At 42.9% G+C, this 22,527-nt stretch overlaps 1 protein-coding gene across 1 annotated transcript in view; it reads right to left on the reverse strand.

Moving 5' to 3' along the window:
* Window positions 1–2,725: 2,725 nt before the first annotated feature.
* STK10 (serine/threonine kinase 10) overlaps window positions 2,726–22,527 on the reverse strand; it is a 153,645-nt gene continuing 133,843 nt past the window's right edge. The window contains exons 20-21 of the transcript XR_008201176.1: window positions 14,637–14,790; window positions 2,726–2,785 (exon numbers count right to left, since the gene is read on the reverse strand). The gene's annotated coding sequence lies outside the window, so the exon portion shown is untranslated. The remainder of the gene's footprint in view (window positions 2,786–14,636; window positions 14,791–22,527) is intronic.

A 22,527-nucleotide genomic window follows, 5' to 3' on the forward strand; every position in this document is an offset into this window, starting at 1 on the left:
TCCAGTACGTTGGCCACCTCATGTGAAGAGCTGACTCATTGGAAAAGACTCTGATGCTGGGAGGGACTGGGGGCAGGAGGAGAAGGGGACGACAGAGGATGAGATGGCTGGATGGCATCACGGACTTGATGGACATGAGTCTGAGTGAACTCCGGGAGTTGGTGATGGACAGGGAGGCCTGGTGTGCTGCGATTCATGGGGTCGCAAAGAGTCGGACACGACTGAGCAGCTGAACTGAACTGACTGACTGACTGAGATGAGTAATGAAACAATTTTTCAGTATCAACACACTGAAAATTTTAGATACCAGTTTAAGTAATGTGTAACTGCATAATGTTTGAAGATTTGAAGGGAGTGGTGATGTAAGCAACAAGGGTTAAAGATTACTACTGTATATCACTGTGGTGACTGAAGAATGGGTCTTGCCACTGTGAGTGCCAGAATCTGAAGCCTTCAATCTTGAGCAAGACTAGACATCTTCCAAGAAGTCCTTGACCTAAATGTGAAAGAATTGGACTTGGATAATATACCTCCTCTATAATAATGGGGGACTCCCCTGGTTGTCCAGTGACTAAGACTCCTTGCTCCCGATGCCGGGGTTCAGTCCCTGGTCAGAGAACTAGATCTCACATGCTGCAAACAACTAAAGATCCCACAACGAAGACCACGTGCAGCCTAATAAATAAAAATAAATGTTAAAAAAATTTAATAACCAAAGACATACCTGTTGAAATAACCATCAGATAGTCAATCCTTTTGTCCCACTTCTGACTCATGAGTAGCTGCATGCGGGCAACCTACCCTACCACTGAAGGCTGTTAAGAGTCTAACCCTCCAAAATCATTTCTCTCTACTTTCCCGACCTGTGTTCTGGCTCTTCACATTTCCCTCACAGCTCCATACTTGCTCGGATCACTCTCTCTGGCATTTCTTCCATGCTAGGGAGGATGAGGTGGGTACTAGCAAATGAGATGAGAAATGAGAACACACAAGAGCAAAATTCAGCAAGTTTGGTAAGAGTCTTTTTTTTAACCAAAGCGTATCCCAGGCCTTTCTGGAGGCTCTGAACAGCTTCGAGGGTTCCAGGTATTAAGAAATTTATCCTAAGGAATATCCTAAATTCTGAAGATAGATATAGATAAGATATAGAGAATAGATATAGATACAGAGGGATGAAGTTATGTAGGGATTTCCTGATTAACTAAATTCTAGCTGGAAGAACAGAATTTATGTGACTGAGGTTTCAGGCATGAATCCCAATGAGTTGTGCTTGTGTATTCAAGATTGATCCATTCCTGGCCTTATTCTGTCCCTCCCACCTAAATGGAAGTGTTGTGTGTCTGCCTTTTGCCTTTTTTTCTGTCTGCTAGAGGAACTTTGTAACCAGTTGGGGCTCAGAATTACCAAACTTGGAGTGAAGTGTCTGCACCAGGACCATTATCGATGTAACAGAATGTTAAAACGCTTTCAGTCCAGAATTTCAGCTGTGGCCTCAAAGCTGAAAACAATAGGTGTCATTTAATATAGAGTCTTACATGAAGTTTGGAAGACCTGTGAAGAGACTATTGCAAAAAAAAAAAGAAAATCCTAGGAAATGCCCTGGTTGTCCAATGGTTAGGACTCTGTGCTTTCACTGCTGAGGGCCCAGATTCATTCCCTGCTTGGAGAATCTACACTCTCGCAAACCTCACAGTGCAGGGGAAGAAAGAACAGTTCTGCCAACTAGTAAGCCCATCCCCGACTTTGAGGGTGTACAGGAGAGCCATGAAGACTGATTGGCAGAGGTGTAAGAGGATTTAGAGAGTTTTTCCCTCCCAGTTCTGTGCAAGTACACCGATATGTGTTCCCTGAAGTTGCAAGACATGGGCACTGGTGCCTCATTCATGTGCGGAAAAGTAAGTACATTGGCCAGAGGCTGAGAAACACCTGTCTTGGGAAGGCTCATACTTCCTGAGTTCTGAGGGACAAAAATGTGTGGTTTGTAGGGGCCAGCTGTAGATTTTGCAAAAAAAATTGTCTTGAAATAGTTGCTGACCAAGAGGACCATCTGAGGGGCCAGTGTGATCTCAATAGGTGTGCCTTGTTGGGGGAGTACCCCACAGAAAGTCAGAGATTAAGAGAGGAGGGGTTTCAGGTATCTGGCCAGAGGAGGTGTCTCTCATCTGAGAATAACAAGAACCCCAAAAAGTGGCCCATGTCTTTAGAGCACTCTGACGTGAAACACCTAGGACATACAGGTGCCAGATTATAACTGGGCGAGTCAAGACATCTTTTCCCCTGCCTCAGATAGGGTTCCTCAGATGCAGACCTTGAGTCAAGGATCCTGTGCAGGGCTTTATTCAGGAGTGATCCCAGCACTCTCCCACCCGTTCGAGAGGAAAGTAAGAAAAGGAAGTTGTGCTTTCAGGCGGAGTTCCATGGAGAAGAGTTTGAGCTGCAGACTGATCCTGGTGTGGTGCTCCAGAATGTCAGTGACCACTCAGAGTCTGTCGTGACTGGAGGGGAGGGAACTTGGCTTTCTTAGTCACGGATCGGCAGGCTGCCCCTTGGTGCTTCTGGCCTGTGCAGAGTGTCACCAGCACAGGGGGCCATCCTCCAGAGAGCAGCTGGCATGGGTCTTTAGAAAGAAAAGCGCACGAAGCCAGAGGAGGAGATTAAGGGAATCTGGGTCTGAGCACTCACAGCACCTGCTGCAGATCACCCCGCACACTGTTCAGATCCACCTGTTTTTTACATCAAGTTCACCTCATCACAACTTCTTCAAGATTTGAATTAGTTACAGTTTCTAGGAGAAAGATTAGAAGAAGGATGTTAAAGGGATAAGCGACAGCTCTCACTGCTGCTGTTGGTACCAAGGCTGTAAATAATCATTTGTCATCTTCCTCTCTCTCTTCTGGATTTCCTCCTTTATACTGCTATAAAGTACAGCCATATACTTTAAAAAAATATATATATATATATATATATACACACACACTGCTGCTGCTGCTGCTAAGTCACTTCAGTCATGTCCGACTCTGTGTGACCCCATGGACTGTGGCCCACTGGGCTCCTCTGTCCATAGGATTCTCCAGGCAAGAATACTGGAGTGGGTTGCCATTTCCTTCTCCAGTGCATTCATGCTAAGTCGCTTCTGTCGTGTCCAACTCTGTGCGACCCTATGGACAGCAGCCCACCAGGCTCCTCTGTCCACGGGATTTTCTAGGCAAGAATATACTTTATATATATACAGTATACTTTTTTGACTATATTGCTTCTGCTGTTCTAGGTGGCTTGCCTTGAAGGGTGTCCCAGATCTTCATCCATGAGAGGTCTGAGGCCCTGGACATTCATACCTTTATGAAGCTGGGGTTGCTGGGATTGGCCATTCAGCATGACGGCTGGCCTGGGGGAGAACACGGGCTCTCTGAGCTAGGACCTCTAAGGGGCCGTATTCGGCCCCCAGTTCTCACCCTTACTCACAGGAGAACCGAACAAAGTCCTGCTCTAGCTCTTCTTCAAAGCGATGTGTCACGTCTACCTGGTCTTTGCGTCTTCTGGTTCCGTCTCTGTCTTATTTTACTTCTGTAATCTCAGTGTGTCCATATTAGATTCCTGTGGCTGCCACAACAAATGACCACAGACCTAGTGGCTTCAGACAGCAGAAGCGTGTCCTCTCACCATTCTGGAAGCCAGAATTCTGCAGGCAAGGGGTAGGCAGGACCATATTCCCTCAAGGGCTCTAAGTGAGATTCCTGTCCTCCTCCTCTTTAATTTTTCATCTGTCTTCTAGTTGTGGTAAAATAGGTGTGCGTTATCATTTTAGCCATTTTTACGTGTGCAGTTCAGTGGCACTAAGTGCACTCACATAGTTGTGCCACCATTGCCACTATCCATCACCAGAAATTTTTTCCCAAACTGAAACTCTGTACCCATTAAATAACAACTCCCTGTTTCCCCTCCCCGAGCCCCTGGAAACCACTATCCTACTTTTCCATTTCCGTGAATTTGACAACTCAAGGTACCTCATGAAATAGAATTATACATTATTTGCCCTTTGAGACAGGCTCTGTTCACTTAGTATATTCTCAAGGTTCATCCATGTTGTAGTATGAGTCCAAAGTCGTCCTCTTTCAAGGCAGGACTTAACGTATAAGAAAGGAATCCGTTGTATTCCCCTGAATTCGTGTGCCACTTTTTTGTTTCTTTGTCCTCCCATTGATGGACACTTGGGCTGCCTCCACCTTTGGGCTTTTGTGAATAATCCTGCTATGAGCATGTGTATATAATATCTTAAGTCCCTGCTTTCGGTTCTTTTGGGTATATACTCACAAGTGGAACTGCTGGATCACATGATTATGTTTAATTGTTTGAGGAACTGCTATACAATTTTCTGTAGCAGCTGTACCATTTTGCTTTCCCACCAGCAATGTACAAGGGTTTCAGTCTCTCCGCAGTCTCACCAACAACTGTTATTTTCTGCTTTTTGATGATAGCTATCCTAATGAGTGTGAAGTGGTGTCTTCCCTGGTTTTGATTTGTATTTCCCTTATGGTTAGTGACATTGAGTATCATTTCATGTGGCTATTTGCATATCATCTCTGGAGAAATATCTGTTCCTTTACTCATTTTTCAACCCAATTCTTCTTTGTTTTGTTGGTGTTATTCTTGAGTTGTAGTTCTCCATATATTCTGGATTTTAATTTCTTATCAAATATATGATTTAAAAATATTTCCTCCAATATTTTCACTCTGTTATAGTGTCCAATGCACATAAATTATACATTTTATGTAAATATTTTTCATCTGCTGCCTGTACTTTTGGTATCAAAGCCAAGACATAACTGCCAAATCCAGTGTTATGAAGCTTTTCCCATTTCCTTCTAAGTTTCATAGTTTTAGCTCTTACATTTAGGTCTTTGATCTATTTTGAGTTCATTTTTGTGTATGGTGTAAAGCAAGGGTTCAACTTCACTCTTTTGCCTTTTTCGCCTCTTCCAGTTTCTGGTGGCTCCTGGTTCCTTTTGTTGTGGAAACATGATTCCAATCTCTGTCTTTGTCTTCTCATGGCCTTCTCTTTGTCTCCATGTTTCTCCTCTGTGCCTGTATCTTATAAGAAATCCATCATTGGCCCACGTTAATCTGAGATGATCTTAACTTGAGATCTTTAACTTAGTTGTGTCTGCAGAAACACTTATTCCAAATAAGGTCACATTCTGAAATTGTGTCTAGAAATATTTTGGGGAGGTCACCGTTCAGCCCGCTACAGTGTCCATTCTAATCTCCTTTGCTACAAGCAGTTTTATTATCAGTGCTTTTATTACCAGTCCTTTTCCTTGGAAGATTCTCTAACATCCTCTGCCACATCCCACTTAGAGCACTCCATTCAGTGCAGTTAGCACCAGGTCCTGATCTGCTGGCTTTTTTTTTTTCCTACTGGCTTTTTAGCTGCAGCTATTCATTATTTTCTTAGTGGTTATTCCAGGTTTTGCATTATACCTCCTTAACTTTTCAGTGTATTTAGAGTTAATATTTTAACACCACCTAAAATATAGAAGCTTGGCAACTGTATGGATGCATTTATCCCTTCCCATCTTTTATGCCATGCTTAGTCACTTCAGTCGTGTCCAACTCTCTGTGACCCTATGGACTATGGCCTGCCAGACTCCTCTGTCCATGGGATTCTCCAGGCAAGAATACTGGAGTGGGTCTTTTATGCCATAGGTGTCATATTTATTAATATTATGTCTGAATACGTTATAAACCGCACAAGGCAAAGCTCTACATTTTACTGTAAATAGTATTTCTTTTAAAAGTCAGAGGAAGAAATAATCTACATTTACCCAGTTATTTACCATTTGTGATTCTCTGTATTCTTTTGTGCATATCCAGTGTTCCATCTGGTGTCATTTCTTTCCAGTCTTCCTTTAGCATTTTTTTCAGTACCTCCCTGCTGACAATGAATTACTTTTGTTTTTTCTTTTGTCTGAAAATGCCTCTATTCATTCTTGAAGGATATTTTGGCTAGATTTAGAATTCTTGGTTAAGAAATTTTTTCTTTCCACACTTAAAGATGTTGGCTTTCTATTATATTAACTTCTTGGGGATCCTGTAAGAAATTACCACAAATGTCATGGCTGAGAACAACAAAATTTATTCTCTTGAAGCTTCTTATTAAAATGGTTTGATTTCCACCACCCCCCACCAAAAAAAAAAAAAAAACCCACCTGCAGAGAGAGAGTTTCACTTCTTCCTTCTTCCTTTCTGTTTATGATACCTTTTTTTCATTTTTCTTGCTTGATTGCTCAAGTAGGACTTCCAGTGCTCTGTTGAGTATGGGATGCTGAGATTAGGCACCCTTGTCTTGTTCCTCATCTTACGATGAGAGGCTTTCACCACTGAGTATATTAGCTGGACACTTATCATATATGACCTGTATTATGTTTCGGTACATTCTCTCCATATGTAATCTGTTAAGAGTGCTTATCATGAACAGATGTTAAATTTCGTCAAATGCTTTTTCTGTGTCTATAGAAATGGTGTGATTTTTTTTCCTTTAATGCTATTGATGTGATGTGTCATGTTAATTGGTTTGAATGTGTTGAAGCATCCTTACATCCCAGATGTAAATCTCATTTGATAATGATGAATGAACCTAATATGCTGCTGAATTTGACTTGCTAGTATTTTATTGAGACTTTTTGCATCTGTATCCATTAGGGATACGGAACCTAATGTATCTTTGTGTACTAATGTAACTTAATGTACCTAATGTGGTTTTCTTTTCTGATGGTGTCCTTTTCTGGTTTTGGCCAGTGTGATGCTGGCCTTTTAAATGAGTTTGGAAGTGTTTCCCCCTCTTCAGTTTTTTAAATAGGACTTTGAACATTTGGTAGAACTCACTAGTGAAGTTACGTTTGTATCTGGTTGTGGACTTGGTTTTGGGGAGGTTTTTGATTACTGATTCCATCTCTGTTGAGATTTTGTGTTTCTTCCTGATTCAGTTTTGTTAGGTTGTATGCTTCTAGCAATTTATCCATTTCTTCTAGGTTGTATAATTTTTTGCTATGTAATTGTTCATACTAGTCTCTAATGAGCCTTTGTATTTCTGTGGTATCAGCTGTAATGATTTTCTTTTATTCCTTTTTTTAAAACCTGTTGTTTGTGGGGGAGGTTGTTTTTATTTATTTTTTGGTTGCAATGGGTCTTTGCTGCTGCATGTGGGATTTTTCTAGTTGCGACAAGCGGAAGCTACTCTTCATTGTGGTTCACAGTCTTCTCATTGAGCTGGCTTCTCTTGTTGCAGAGTATAGGCTCTAGGAAATGGGCTTCAGTAGTTACAGAACACAGGCTAGGAAGTTGGGGCACGCAGGCTCAGTAGTTGTGGCTTACAGGTCCTCGAGCACTCAGGCTTCAGTAGCTGTGGTGCAGGCTCAGTAATTGCAGTTCTTGAGCTCTAGATGGCAGGTTCAGTAATTGTGGCACATGGACTTCAGTTGCTGGTAAGCATGTGGAATCTTCCCAGACCAGGGACTAAACTCGTCCCTGGCATTGGCAGGCATATTCCTATCCACTGCACCACCAGGGAAGTCCCTTTTCTTTTATTTCTGATTTTATTCGAGTTCTCTCTTCTTGCTGAGTCTAACTAAAGACTTAAACCAGTTTTGCTGAGTGTTAAGAACAAAAAGCATCACTCAGTTTCACTAATATTTTCTGTTGTCTGTTTAGTCTCCATTTCATTTATTTCTGTTTCCTTTTTTCTGCTAACTTTTGACTCAGTCTATCATATTTTTGTTTCCTTAAAGCATAATTCAGTTTAGTCACTCAGTCACGTCTGACTCTGTGACGCCATGGACTGCAGCACGCCAGGCCTCCCTGTCCATCACCAACTCCCAGACTCTACCCAACCTCATGTCCATTGAGTCGGTGATGCCATCCAGCCATCTCATCCTCTGTCGTCCCCTTCTCCTCCACCCTCAATCTTTCCCAGCATCAGGGTCTTTTCAAATGAGTCAGCTCTTTGCATCAGGTGGCCAAAGTATTGGAGTTTCACCTTCAACATCAGTCCTTCCAATGAACACCTAGGACTGATCTCCTTTAGGATGGACTGGTTGGGTCTCCTTGCAGTCCAAGAAACTCTCAAGAGTTTTATCCAACACCGCAGTTCAAAAGCATCAATTCTTCAGCACTTAGCTTTCTTTACATTCCAACTCTCACTTCCATACATGACCACTGGAAAAACCATATCCTTGACTAGACGGACCTTAGTCGGCAAAGTAATGTCTCTGCTCTTTAATATGTTGTCTAGGTTGGTCATAGCTTTTCTTCCAAGGAGCAAGTGTCTTTTAATTTCATGACTGAAGTCACCATCTGCAGTGATTTTGGAGCCCAAAAAAATAAATTCTGACACTGTTTCTACTGTTTCCCCATCTATTTCCCATGAAGTGATGGGACCGGATGCCATGATCTTCGTTTTCTGAATGTTGAGCTGTAAGCCAAAATTTGGTTCATTTACATTCCAAGTAATTATTGATAGATATCTACTTAATGCCATTTTGTTAATTGCTTTCTGTCTTTTAAAAAAATTCTTCCTTTTTTTTCTTCTTCTCTTGCTCTCTTATTTTGTAATTGGATGGTTTTCTCTCGTAGTGTGCTTAGATTCCTTTATCTTGGTGTATCTGCTATGGATTTTTGCTTCCTGGTTATCATGACTCTCACATAAAATAACTAATTTTATTTATGACGGTCTGTTTCAAGTTGATAGCAACTTACATTTGAATGTGTTCTAAAAATCTACAGTTTTATTCCCCCGTGTTTTATGTTTTTGATGTCACAATTTGCACCTTTTTTCTTGTGTATCCCTTAGCAAGTTATTGTCGTTATAGTTCTTTTTACTGCTTTTGTCTTTTAACCTATACTAGCTTTATAAGTGATTAACCAACCACCTTTAAAAGAATAAGTTATTTTAAATTTTACTGATATTTACCTTTGAGGTGAGGTTTATACTTTCTTACATTTTCTTATTATTAATTATACTCTTTCATTTCAGCTTAAAGAAGTCCCTTTAATATTTCTTATAAAGTCAGTTTGGCAGTTATGAATTCCCTTAACTTCTGCATATCTGGAAAACTCTTTCTCTCTTCAGTTCTAAGTGAAGACTTTGCTGAGTAGAGTATTCTTGGTTTGGCAGGGGTTTTTTTTTTTTTTCTTTTGCACCTTTGAATGTAATGTGCCACTCCTTTCTGGCTTACAAGGTTTGTGCTAGAAAATCTAGTCATAGTCTTATGAGGATTCTGTTGTATGTAACAAGTTTTTCTCTTGCTGCTTTTAAGATTCTTTCATTGTCTTTAGTTTCTCATACTAATTACGTGTCTTGATGTGAGTCTCTTTGGGTTGATCTTCTTTGAAACTCTCTGGTCTCCTCGGAACTTGATGTCTGTTTCCTTCCCCAGGTTAGAAAAGTTCTTGATCAATATTTCTTCAAATAAGTTTTCTACTCCTTTCCCCCTTCTCCTTCTGAGGTAAGGTCAGGTCAGTTCAGTTCAGTCACTCACTCGTGTCTGACTCTTTGCGACCCCATGAATCGCAGCACGCCAGGCCTCCCTGTCCATCACAATCTCCCGGAGTTCACTCAGACTCACGTCCGTCGAGTCCGTGATGCCATCCAGCCATCTCATCCTCGGTCGTCCCCTTCTCCTCCTGCCCCCAATCCCTCCCAGCATCAGAGTCTTTTCCAATGAGTCAACTCTTCGCACGAGGTGGCCAAAGTACTGGAGCTTCAGCTTCAGCATCATTCCTTCCAAAGAAATCCCAGGGTTGATTTCCTTCAGAATGGACTGGTTGAATCTCCTTGCAGTCCAAGGGACTCGCAAGAGTCTTCTCCAACACCACAGTTCAAAAGCATCAATTCTTTGGCGCTCAGCCTTCTTCACAGTCCAACTCTCACGTCCATACATGACCACAGGAAAAACCATAGCCTTGACTAGACGGACCTTAGTCGGCAAAGTAACGTCTCTGCTTTTGAATACACTATCTAGGTTGGTCATAACTTTTCTTCCAAGGAGTAAGCGTCCTTTAATTTCATGGCTGCAATCACCATCTGCAGTGATTTTGGAGCCCCCCAAAATAAATTCTGACACTGTTTCCACTGTTTCCCCATCTATTTCCCATGAAGTGATGGGACCAGATGCCATGATCTTCGTTTTCTGAATGTTGAGCTTTAAGCCAACTTTTTCACTCTCCTCTTTCACTTTCATCAAGAGGCTTTTTAGCTCCTCTTTGCTTTCTGCCATAAGGGTGGTGTTATCTGCATATCTGAGGTTATTGATATTTCTCCTGGCAATCTTGATTCCAGCTTGTGTTTCTTCCAGTCCAGCGTTTCTCATGATGTACTCTGCGTATTATATGGCAAATGCTGATCTGCTTGATGTTGTCATGTTAGTCCCTTAAGAACTTCTTAAAAGTTGTCTTCACTTCTTCATTCTTTCTTCCCCCTGCTCTTATTAGGTGAGCTCTTCTGCCCTATCTTCAGGTTCACTGCTCCTTTCTTCTGCTTCATCTAGTCTGTTGTTGATTTCCTCTAGTATGGTTTTCAGTTTAGTTATTTTATTGTTCAGCTCTGCAACTTCCATTTGATATCTTCTTATATTTTCTACCTCTTTGGTGAAATTCTTACTTTGTTCATCCATTCTTCTCCTGAGATCAGTGAGAATCTTTGTGACCATTACTTTGAACTCTTTATCAGGGAAATCACTTGCCTCCACTTCCTTAAGATCTTTTTTAAAAATGTTGTAATCTTATTCTTTTGCTTGGAATATAATATATTCCTCTGAATCTTCATTTTTATTTACTCTCTGTGTTTTTTTCCCCTATGCATTAGATAAAACAGCTACCTCTGCCAGTCTTGAAGGAGTGGCCTTATGGAGAGATGAAATTTATTGTTCAACTTTTTGCTTAAGTTCTTGGCTATCTCCCCAAACCTTTGTGGTTGTCTAAGCAACCTACATTATTTTTAGTGGCTTCCTGTAGTTGAGGGACCTGCCAAGACCTATAACTGTCTCAGATGGTAGGATCTCAGCACTTGATTCAAGCTGATTGGAAGTCAGGCCCTCAGGCAGAAGCTTTTAAAGTATGCAAATATATGCCATCCTTTGGGACTGTGATTATAAACCCAACTGGCCACCAGAGCCAGCTGATCTAGACATGTCCCTGGGCAAAAGCTATAAAAGTTAGGGTGCCAGACAAGTGTACAAGCTCCTGAGAGATACTGGGGACCTAAAGTGAGGGAGAGGGAGAACATAAAGATACTGCCAGGTCTTCTCTGGTGGCTCAGTGGTAAAGAATCCGCCTGACAATGCAGGAGACATGGGTTTGAGTCCTAATCCGGGAAGATCCCACACGCCACAGAGCAACTAAGCCTGTGCACCATAACTATTGAGCCTGTGCTCTAGAGCCCGGGAACTGCCGCTGCTGAGCCTACGTGCCACAGCTGTTCCTGCACACCCTAGAGCCCGTGCTCAGCAACAAGAGAAGCCACTGCGATGAGAAGCCCTTGCCCTGCAGCTAGAGTGTATCCCTTGCTCGCCGCAGCTAGAGAAAAGCCTGTGCGGCAGTGAAGACCCAGCATAGCCATAAATAAATACAGAAAACAATAAAATAAAATGATTCTCCAGGCAAGGATACTGGAGTGGGTTGCCATGCCCTTCTCCAGGGGATCTTCCCAAACCAGGGACCAAACCCTGGTCCCCCTCATTGCAGGCAGATTCTTTACCATCTGAGCCACTGGGGAAACACATAACAAGAGAAACCACTGCAATGAAAAGGCCACGCACCACAACTTGGGAGTGTCCCCCACCTGCTGCAACTATAGAAAGCCTGCATACAGCAACAAAGACCCAACATAGCCCCTAAATAATTTTTAAAATACTGTCCACCAGCCTTCACCCCAAGAGAGCACCTCAGCAGGCTCGTATATGTGTGCCAAACCAGAAGCTGTCCCTCAGGCCAAAGCTTCAGAATGTTCATAGACTGAAGCTGGAGGACTGTTTCATTCTGCTGTCTGCACTGTGCCCTGGAAATGGTAGCTGCTCAAGAACTGTGTCTGATTGTTACAGTCCCATGGGACCCAGAAGCACAAGCCCCACTCCGCTGGCCACCACAGCCAGATGATCCGGGCAGCAACAGAAAAACTGGGCAGCCAGTATAGAATCAGGGTCACCAGATGCATGTGCAAGCACTGCTCTGGGAAATGCTGGCCCTCTGGAGCATGGCAGAGGGAGAGCAGGGAGATAGTGCCCACCCTTGATGGTCTGGAGGAAACTGCAGCCAGCCCGTGGGTGGGTGTTCAATAAGACGCTTGTCTCTCAGACAGGCTATGAAGATAAACTAATAGATCTCTTTCACAGAAGGACTAAGTGCCTCAGTCTGTTGCCTCTCTCCTATGCCCTGGGGTATAGCTCGTTAAGAACTCATTAATCTGTTGTTACAGTCCTGTGGGATCCAAGAGCATAAATCCCACTGGCCATCAGAGCCAGGCAACCTAGAGGCAATGCCTGGGTGGCAGCAGCAAAAATCATGGCACCAAATGAGGATATAAGCTGCTTTCGGGAGTTACAGGCAGGCTGGAGCAAGGCAGGGGGAGATTGCAGACGTGGCACCCACCAGCATCTCTCTTTGGAGAATGTCTCGGGAAACCCCTCCATGTGTGTTAAATTAGATGCCTTTCTCTCCAGCCAGTGCCTTAAGATAAGCCTCTTTCACAGTGTCTGGGTGCTTTTCAATCAGCTGCCTCTATTGCTAGGCCCTGGGGTGGGGTGTCTGTGAATGTGAGCCCTTCGGGAACAGTTTGTCAGTTTGCTAAAGACTTGTGAGTCTCATGAAGGCAAGCCCAGTTGGCTTTCAAAGCCAGATTTCTGAAGGGCTCTTTTGTCAGGTGCAGGTCTTAAATGGTCGGGATGTTAGATAAGGGCTTCATCCTCAGGGAAACACTTGGCATTTTGAGATTCCTCCCAATTGTGGATTGCCAAGCCAAGGGTGAGGTTTATGGTAAGATTGTATCTCAGTCCCCTATCTGCTTTACTGTGGGTTTTTTCTTGTTCACTTGCTGTGTAGCCATTGCTCAGCTAGTTTTGGCTTTTTCCAGAGGAAACTGTTCTTTGTGTAGCTGTAGAATTGGGTTATCTGTGGGAAGACATGAGTTCCAGACCCTCTGGCATTGCTGTCTTTGTAATAGTTATTCCATTATTTCTGGCTGTATCAAGTCTTAGTTGTGGCACACAGGTCTTCATTGCAGCATGTGGGATCTTTCGTTGCTGTATGCGAGCTCAGTAGTTGCGGTGCACAGGCTTAGTTGTCCCGTGGCCTGTGGGATCTTAGTTCCCCAGCCAGGGATCCAACCTGCATCCCCTGCATTGGAAAGCAGACTCTCAACTGCTGCACCACCAGCGAAGTCCCTTACATCGCCATCTTGAACCAAAATCCAGTCAGATCTTTTTTGGAGCTTCACTTCAACCCACTCTGTCTTCTGGCCTCCATCTTTTCTGATGAGAAGTTAGTACTCATTCAAGTTGGTGTTCTCCTATATGTAATTTGTCACTTTTTCTCTGACTGCTTTCAAGAGTTTTTTTTTATCTTTGTTCTTAGTAATTTGGCTATGATATGCTTGGGGATGGTTTTCTTCATATTTACTTTGCTTAAGATCTACTGGCCTTGAATCTTTAAATTTATATCCTTCCCCACATTTAGGGCAATATCAATCATTTCTGCAAATATTTTTCTGCTCCCTCTCTCTCACCTCCATCTGGATGTTGTCCTACTGGTCCCTGAGTCTGTTCATTTTTTTCCCTCATCTTTTTTCTCTCTCTGTTATTGGGTCATTTCTTTTACTGAGTCTTTCCTTTATCACCTCCACTGTGCTATTAACTCTATCCAGTGAATTTTTTACCTCAAATATTGTAGTTTTTTAGTTCTAGAATTTCTTTTTTAAAAATACACATATAGTTATGTATAAAAATATACATATGTATATGTAGCTTCTTACTTTCTGCTATGTTCTCCTAACTTTTCATTCATTGCAAATCTGTTTTACTTTATACCATTAAGTATTATTATAATAAACACTTTAAAAATCTCTGCTTGCAAATTTCAACATCTGGTCATCTTAAAATTGATCTCAATGGACTGTCTTTTCTCCAGAGAGTGGGTCACATTTCCCTGTTTCTTTGTATGTTAAGTAATTTATGGAAGTATCCTGGATGTTTTGAAGGTCATATTATAGAGACTAGATTCTGTTATATTCTTCTGAAGGGTGGTAGTGGTGGTTTTAAGCAGACAGTTAATTTGGCTGAATTCAAACTGTAAATTCTGTCTCCTAGACATCAGCTTACATCTCAGTTCAGTTTTTTTTATTCGTAGCTGGGCTGCTATTGGTTGGCCCTATGTGTGCATGGTTCAGGGGTCAGCTAGAGTTTGGGCAAAGCTTACAGACACAATCTGGGGCTTCCCCTCTCTCATACACTCCTTTTGGGGATACCCCGCCTCACTTTGCAGTCCAAAGTTTGTTCCCTGGTTTTTAAGGCCAGAAGACAGAATTTTATTTCAGAGTTTGAGCTGGATTCACCCTGCCATCAGGCTGAAAGTCAGAAAAATTGGAAACTCACTTCATGCTGTTCGCTTCTTTCAAGTTTCAGCTCCCCTCCAATATATACCAGCTTTTATTTACTCTCCGGAGAAGGTAATGGCACCCCACTCCAGTACTCTCAGGGTCTTCTATTTTTCAGATTGGTCCATTGTTTCCATGATGACAGTTGTTACCTGTGGGAACATCAGATTTACTTATCATTCAGGTGTATCAGCATACCCAGATGTTTTCCTCCTCCATCAGCTGGTGTAGAGATCCCCCTCTCCCTGTGAAGCCCTAGGTATCAACTGAAGGAGCAGCATTAATGGGGCACAAAACTCATAGCCAAATCACTCAATAAATGTACTGGAGCAATATCCTCAAGTATAGCGCGTGCCGTCTCTGACCATGGAAGAGGACTGGCAAGCACAGTGCTTGGTTCTTAGTGTTAGGAGTTGCAATGATAAGGTGTAATAAATAGCAATTCCTGTACCCTAAAGGGGATGTCCTGGCATAACGTGCCGTGGATCATTAGGTACTAAAGAATTGTACTGGCATAGTAAGATTCTTATCTCCCAGCCTCTTGGAGCACATGGTCTTACTGGGACATCTAGAGTAATCAGCCTTTCTTGCTCATAGGGTACAGTTAACACTATGTATCCATGTAATGCACCAGTCTGGTGATATATGGAAGGTCCAGAAAGTCAAGGTTCATTTGGATTGTGTTTTGACAGAACAGAGTTCCCAGGAGAGCCCTGAGATAAGATTGTCAATGTCTACTGTTGTCCATCCTAGGCAGATGCTTAATTCTTTCTGACCTTTCTTTCTGACCAGTGTTGGAATGTTAGGTCAGTAATGACATGCTATGTAAGAGAGGCCATGTTGCTTCCTTCCAGTATAGGTACCATGTCTGGCATAGCAGGTACAGTGTGGCTGCCACTTAATTAAGTTTGCAGTAGTCCACTGTCATCTGCCAAATCTGTCTGGTTTTTGAAGGGACTAGGGAGTGCCTGTTTAGTCATGTCTGATTCTTTGCAACCACATGGGCTGTAACCCACCAGGCTCCTCTGTCCATGCAATTTCCCAGGCAAGGATCCTGGAATGGGAAAGGTTAGTTTTCATTCCAATCCCAAAGAAGAGCAATGCCAAAGAATGCTCAAACTACCATACGATTGTACTTATTTCACATGCTAGCAAGGTTATGCTCAAAATTCTTCAAGCTAGGCTCCAGCAGTATATGAATCCAGAACTTCCAGATGTACAAGCTGGGTTTAGAAAAGGCAGAGGAACCAGAGATCAAATTACCAATATTCATTGGCTCCTAGAGAAAGCAAGGGAATTCCAGAAAAACATCTATTTCTGCTTTATTGACTATGCTAAAGCCTTTGACTGTGTGTATCACAACAAACTGTAGAATGTTGTTTAAGAGATGTGAATACCAGACCACCTTACCTGTCTAGTGAATGCAGGTCAAGAAGCAATAGTTAGAACTGGACATGGAACAACTGACTGATTCCAGATTGGGAAAGGAGTACTACAAGGTGGTATATTGTCACACTACTTATTTAACTTCTGTGCAGAGTACATCATGCGAAATGCCAGGCTGGATGACTCACAAGCTGGAATCAAGATTGCTGGGAGAAATATCAACAACCTCAGATATGCAAGATGATACCACTCCAGTGGCAGAAAGTGAAGAGGAACTGAAGAGCCTCTTGATGAAAGTGAAAGAAGAGAGTGAAACCTAGCTTAAAACTCAACATTCAGAAAACTAAGATCACGGCATCCTGTCCCAAGACTTCGTGGCAAATAGAAGGGGGAAAAGTAGAAGCAGTGACAGGTTTTATTTTCTTGGGCTCCAAAATCACTGCAGATGATGACTGCAGCCATGAAATTGAAAGACATTTGTTCCTTGGAAGGAAAGCTATGGCAAACCTAGACAGCCTATTAAAAAGCAGAGACATCACTTTGCCAATGTATTGCCAAAGCTGTGGTTTTTCCAGTAGTCATGTATGGATGTGAGAGTTGGACCATAAAGAAAACTGAGTGCTGAAGCATTGATGCTTTTGAACTGTGGTGCTGGAGAAGACTCTTGAGAGTCCCTTGGACAGCATGGAGATCAAACCAGTCCATCCTAAAGGAAATCAACCCTGAATATTCATTGGGAGGACTGATGCTGAAGCTGAAACTCCAATACTTTGGCCACCTGATGTGAAGAGCTGGCTCATTGGAAAAGACCCTGATGCTAGGAGGGGACAACAGAGGATGAGATGGTTGGATGGCATCACTGAATCAATGGACAGGAAGTTGAGCAAACTCCAAGAGATACTGGAAGATAAAGGAGGCTGGCATGCTAAGTCCATGGAGTTGCAAAGAATTGGACATGACTGAGCAACTGAACAACAGTTACCACCCTTGCATCCTTTAAGTTTTTTAGGTTAGCACAGCATTCCACCCAAGAAGCAATATTGTCTGCTTGTTTTTTAAATTTTTAGTGAGTGTAGTTGATTTACATGTTGTGTTAGGTATACAGCATAGTAATTCAGGTACACGTATATATAAACCCGCTCTTTTTAGCTTCTTTTCCCCGTAGGCCATTACAGAGTGCTGAGTAGAGTCCCCTGTGCCGTACCATGGGTCCTTATTAGCCATCTGTTTTTGTATAGTGGTGTAAAGGCTCCCTTTCTGAACACGGACTGTGTCACATCTTTTAACCAATAGCAGGAATCCTACTAACTTGAACAAAAGCTTTTTATGCCATAAGAGAATGCGTAAACATCCTTCTAAACAAAGGCAAATCACTAACTTGTGAGGTTGTCAGCTCTGATCATAAACCCAAGGTTCGAGCATGCTGAGTTAGAGACGCTGAATGGACAGTAGGGCCTGTGAGCAATAGTAACGCTGGCTGTCGTGGACTCTCTGCTGAGGCTGTATTGTGTGTGATGTATTATCTTAGCTGGGCTTCCCTGGTGGCTCCAACGGTAAAGAACCTGCCTGCAACGTGGGAGACTTGGGTTCGGGCCCTGGGTTTGGAAGATCCCCTGGAGGAGGGCATAGCAACCCACTCCAGTATTCTTGCCTGGAGAATCCCCATGGACGGAGGGCTCTGGTGGGCTACAGTCCACAGGGTCACAAAGAGTTGGACACGACATGGTGACCAAGCACAAGCACATCTTGGCCAGATTTGAGGCAGTGGGGAGGGAGAGAGCAGTTCAGGGGCTTTCGTTTGGCCTTCTCTACTACAATAGGCATTATTACACAGGTCAAGGAACCAATATGAGGGTTCTTCCACGTGCTGAGCATATACAACCTGATTATACGTTTAGATATCAAGGAAATGATTACCAGGTATGCCAGTGAAGACTCTGTGCCCACGGTAAGAAGGTCCAGAGCCAGGACTACGTATATTACCTGACTTCCAGAATCCCTGCTCTAGTGATGAGTCTTTGATGTGCTTTAGTTTGGAAACTTTTCATTCCTTCCTCATCACTCTCACGGTGGTTCCATCATAGTTCCTCATGTAATGTGGGATCAGCTTCTCCAAGTATCTAAACACTATCTTACTATTAGGATCGGTTCCAAGGCCTCTTGTCAGGATATTACTTATCGAGTCCTGGAAGAGTATCTCCATGTCAACAAGCACTCCGTTAACCACAGTAATATTCCAATACCCCTGACCCTGGTTCAGCAACCTCAGGGTGCATTTGCAAGCAAGCACTCCTGGCTTTTGCTGCTCTGTATTAGCCTGGTCCTGTCGCTCCTTTGGTGAATAATTCTTCTCCATCCTTAACTGGCCAGAACTTCCCTGTGTGGGTCATGCCGAGACATAATCCTAGTTATTGGCCTAGTGTCCAGGAAGGGATATGGGGAAGATTTTGAGTAAGGCAGGTATTGTTTTGCAGAAGGACATCTTACTCACTTAAGGTCTTTGTGTAGTTTCTGCAAGGAGTGGGGCTGTTGTTGTCTTCTTGCAAGGGGAAGGGGTTCAGTCTTGCATGCCCAAAATGTTCAAATGGGTCTTACGGTTAAATATTCTCAAGTGCATCTTTCTGGATGTTTCTATCCCAAGTCTCAGGGTCCCACTCCTTCCCTATCAGGGTCCTGACATTGGTGTAGGAGACTTATTGAGGCCGTGAACTTAGCCGTTGCTGAAGTTCTCCTATGCTTACAATAGTCTTGTGCCTGGCCTTAAGCACAATGAACATTACAGCTACAGTAGATGACAGTCTTTTTTAAAAGCTCCTAGAGAGACTTTTTGACTTTTACATCTCGCCTAATTGGTGACTGTCTGCTCTGAGCTTGTCATTTTCTCTCTTCCATTCATCAATAGCATCCAGCAATAATGAACTAAATCCATAGTCTTCTAAGTTATCACTTGCTCTGTATTGCACAAGACCATGCAACCCCTTTCAGCTGTTTCTGATTCCAGTTTACCACAGGTACGTATTTTAGTAATGGTAATGTTAGGGTATACCAGCTGCTAATCACACTGTACTTAGCATTAGTGATAGCATCTGTATTGTCACCTAACCAGCAAGTGATCAGATTCCAAAATCTCGACTTTAGAGTTTGTTTCCTATGACCACTACCAATTCCAAATGTCTTAGGGTTTTTCAGAAGTAAATGAAATGGGACTTTGCCTGTAAGTAATCTATTTGGGAAATGCTCCCAGGAAAAACTGGAAATGAGTAGGAGAAGCAGGATACAGGAGGGGAAACGCAAAGCAAAAGTGTGACTTCAAACGAAGCCCCATGGAGGGTAGCTTCAGCCTGGGGCCACAGGAGAGCTTTGAATATAAACTGTGCCTAAGAGTTTGTCCAGACTGGTTGCCAGGCAGCTGGCTTTCCTACTGCCACACCAGTCACTGGCTAAGGCCCATCTCTGGGTGGGACGATGTTAATTCCTGAGCACTTCTGACTCTGCTGTGGGCACAGCGGCTCCAGTAGCCCTTGAATAGGCCTTTGAAAAGTCTCAGCTTATGGCCTGGTAAAAGGCAAAGGCACAGAAGCTGGGGAAGGAGCAAAGAGGGGCCTTTAAGGGCATCTGAGTGGAGCGCCGAGAGTATCCACTGTGGGACTGTGGGTGTCTTACTTCTCTTTCCCTCCTTAACTCCCTCTTCTCTCCTCCAACCCTGGAGTGAGTGGGGAAGAAGAGAACAGAGTGGCAGAAATGAGGAGGCAGCAGATAAATTGGAATAGGCTAGGTTATACTATAGTAACAAACAACCCTCAAATCTCAGCTGCTTATCACTGTAAGTAATCTATTTAGCAGCTTATGTCCCATGGCCTGTGTGGATTGACAGAAGGCTGTACTCCACATGGTCATTGGGGCCTACTATCTTGTTCTGCAGTATCTTAAACACACAGCTTCCTGGGTGGATTTTTTTTTCTTTTAACTGAAGCATAGTTGATGTATAATATTATAGAGTTATAAGTGTATAACTTAGTGACTCACAGTTTTTAAAGGTTATACTCCATTTACAGTTATTATAAAATATTTGTTATATTCTCCATGATGTATGAGCCTCCCAGGTGTGCTAGTGGTGAAGAACCCACCTGCCAACACAGGAAGCCTAAGAGATGCATGTTCAGTCCCTGGGTAAGATCCCCTGGGGGAGGGCATGGCAACCCACCCCAGTATTCTTGCCTGGAGAATCCCATAGACAGAGGAGCTAGTGGGCTACGGTCCATGGGGTCACAGAGTTGGACATAACTGAAGCGACTGAGCGCACGCACACCGTGTCGTACAGTATATCCTCATAGCTTATTTTATGCCTAATAGCTTGTACCTTGGAGAAGGCAATGGCACCCCACTCCAGTCCTCTTGCCTGGAAAATCCCATGGGTGGAGGAGCCTGGTGGGCTGCAGTCCATGGGATCGCTAAGAGTCGAACACGACTGAGCGACTTCACTTTCACTTTAATGCACTGGGAGAAGGAAATGGCAACCCACTCCAGTGTTCTTGCCTGGAGAATCCCAGGGACAGAGGAGCCTGGTGGGCTGCCGTCTATGGGGTCGCACAGAGTCGGACACGGCTGAAGCGATTTAGTAGTAGTAGTAGTAGTAGTAGTAGTAGTTTGTACCTCTTAATCCCCTAACCCAATATTGCCCCTCCGCCACTCCCTCTCCCCACTGGTAACTCCTAGTTTTGTTTTCTGTGCCTGTGAGTCTGCCTCTCTTTTGTTATATTCTCTAGTTTGTTGTATTTTTTTAATTCCATGTGCAGAGTTTGTTTTCCTCTGTCTGGCTGACTTCACTTTAGCATTGTGCCCTCCAGGTCCCTCCATGTTACTGCAGATGACAGAATTTCATTCTTTTCCATTGTGTGTGTATGTGTGTGTGTGTGTGTGTGTGTGTGTATATATATATATATATATATATATAATTACACATATTTATATGATTATATTTGCTTACTGTATATAATTATACACACACATTCTCCTTATCCATTTTCTTTAGCCACTCTGACAGGTGTGAGGAGATATTTCATTGTGGTTTTGATTTGCATTTCCATGAGCATTAGTAGTGTTAAGCATCTTTTCATGTGCCTATTGGTCATCTACATTTCCTCTTTGGAAAAATGTCTATTCAGTTCTTCTGCCCATTTTTCAATCAGGTTGGGGTTTTGTGACATTTTATTAGCTATTTACATATGTTGGTTAATAACCCCTATTGGTCATATCACTTGAAAATATTTGAAATATAGAGAATCAAATGATGCAATTGGTGAGTATCATCCCAGTCATGCCTGTCTTTTTCACTACATGCTTCTTAGTTTAGTTCAAGCTTGATTTGGCTGAAAAAATTTCAATTAAATGTGAAAGTAAAACTTAGTAACTAGATTTGCTCAAAAAATTTTAGGACTTCCCTCATAGCTCAGTCTGCCTGCAAGGCAGGAGACTCGGGTTCGATCCCTGGGTTGGGAAGATCCCTGGAAAAGGAAATGGCAACCCACTCCAGTATTATTGCCTGGAGAATCCCATGGACAGAGGAGCCTGGCGGGCTACAGTCCATGAGGTCGCAAGAGTCATACATGACTTAGCGACTAAACCACCAACCAATAATTTTAGAAAATCATTGATATTTCCCAGAGATTTTTATCACCAAGGCAGGGGGACATGGTTTTACATAGCACAGAAGATAAACGTTTATGTGAAAGAATTAAGGTTCCTAACATAAAACTGAAAAAGCCAAAATGCCAAACTGTATAATAGTGGTTAAGTGGATTATGTATTGATACATTCACAGGTGGGTAGGTTATTTAGCCATCTAAAGCTATATTTACAGAGACCTTTCAGTTAAAATGTTCATGATATAAGAGGAAAAGTCAGGATATAAAACTGTATATGAGAATTTGCATCCCTTACCTAGGTTACCATAAAGACCCTACCTATCATCCTCTGCTCCAGTGTGTTAGGTTGCAGCAGTCACCTAGCTCCAGCATGAAGCTGCTATCACACATGACCTTCAGGACGAAATCTTTGTTTCTTTTTTATAGTTTACATGTATCTTTTGGGGCTTCCCAAGTAGCTCAGTGGTAAAGAATCTGCTTGCCAATGCAGGAGACTGCAAGAGACGGGAGTTCGATGCCTGGGTCAGGAAGAACCCCTGGAGAAAAAAAATGGCAACCCACCCTGTATTCTTGCCTGGAAAATTCCATGGATCGTGGAGCCTGGTGAGCTACAGCCCATGGGGTTGCAAAAAGTCAGACATGACTGAATGAGCCCTTTGGTCATACCTGTCTCTCCTACTTCATTTCTCTCAGCTACCCACTTCATACTATCAAATTTATATCCCCAGCCCAGACATTTCCTCTGAACTCCAGACCCCAAGGACTGCAGCCTGCCAGGCTCCTCTGTCCATGGAATTTCACAGGCAAGAATACTAGAGTAGCTTGCCATTTCCTCCTCCAGGGGACCTTCCTAACCCA

Source organism: Budorcas taxicolor, chromosome 20 (assembly GCF_023091745.1).
Source record: "Budorcas taxicolor isolate Tak-1 chromosome 20, Takin1.1, whole genome shotgun sequence".
In the NCBI taxonomy this organism is placed as follows: domain Eukaryota; kingdom Metazoa; phylum Chordata; class Mammalia; order Artiodactyla; family Bovidae; genus Budorcas; species Budorcas taxicolor.